The sequence below is a fragment of the Trachurus japonicus genome, chromosome 22 (genome assembly GCF_045865225.1).
Source record: "Trachurus japonicus isolate A0001 chromosome 22, Traja_1.0".
NCBI lineage: Eukaryota > Metazoa > Chordata > Actinopteri > Carangiformes > Carangidae > Trachurus > Trachurus japonicus.
Window position 1 is genome coordinate 29,010,216 of NC_140928.1, and position 899 is coordinate 29,011,114.

Below are 899 nucleotides of genomic sequence, written 5' to 3' on the forward strand. Positions count from 1 at the left end.
ACCAACTCTTTTCATCATTGCCGGAGCCCAACCAGTGCAAAATCTCAAAAAAAAATGCTATTAAAGGAAATATCGTAAAGGCGGGATGTTTAGAAAAAGAAAAAAAAAACCGTCATTCCGCCATAGGAGGCAAGAATTGTCGGAATTGATGGGACATTTGATAGAAAAGTGTTGCCATTTAGACAATTAGAGGTTTATGTCGGACTGGTGGGATGTCAGAATGGCGGTTGCCCCCCGGTTTATAAGTAGTAGTGGTTGTCTGATGCAAACTCTCACTTGAGAAGAAGTTTGATGATTGAAGTTTGATTTTGTTCCTCAGGTTTGTCATGAATGAACAGGCTGTCTGTTTTTACATCACTGACTGTAATTCCAATGACCACTCAACAAAGCAATGGCATGACTTCAGTATAAACATGACATCCACTGGAGATTGTTCCTGATTCAGGGCCGCTGCCTTTCTGTCTTGATGCACACTAGACGCCCTCATCACCTTTGATTAAATTGTCTTTTACAATGACCACTGGGGTGGATGCAATCGTCCCAACAATTAGCAGAAGCTGGAAATCTGTCTCCATGTGTAATAGGAAAGGAAATTGCAAGAGGAGAAAAGCCAGTATCATTAGCATAACATAAGCCAGTGGGCATAGATCATTCACAATAGTGATTTGTCAACTTTTCTAAAATAAATTGCTTCTATTGTGAACAACTTGGTGGAAATGCAGCTAGGGATGCCTTTCACATTTCATGAGTGGTTGTTTAAAACGCCGTCAGTAAGAAAGTGAATGAAGAAAATGTCATAGTGTACTTTTATAGTGACAGTGAAGAGACACCTCTGAGCTCTGAGTCTTGCAACAAATAAACATGAGGCCTTCGCTTGTGACTTCTATTACAGGGCAAGT